The sequence below is a fragment of the Arachis duranensis genome, chromosome 9 (assembly GCF_000817695.3).
Source record: "Arachis duranensis cultivar V14167 chromosome 9, aradu.V14167.gnm2.J7QH, whole genome shotgun sequence".
NCBI classification, from domain to species: Eukaryota; Viridiplantae; Streptophyta; class Magnoliopsida; order Fabales; family Fabaceae; genus Arachis; species Arachis duranensis.
In genome coordinates, this window is record NC_029780.3 from 57,005,368 (window position 1) to 57,005,668 (window position 301).

Sequence of the window (301 nt, forward strand, 5' to 3'; positions counted from 1 at the left end):
ACAAATAGGACCTTTTACTATTGTATTTTCATCTTTTGATCACTTTAGATCTTAGATCAGATCTTGGTTCTTCTGGTTCCCACTCTGGGGTTGAAGCCAATGATCACTACTATCACTTATGTATTTTCAACGGTGGAGTTTTTACACACCATAGATTAAGGTGTGGAGCTCTGCTGTACCTCGAGTATTAATGCAATTACTATTGTTCTTCTATTCAATTCAGCTTGTCCTTGTTCTAAGATATTCATTTGCACCCAAGAACATGATGAATGTGATGATTATGTGACACTCATCATCATTC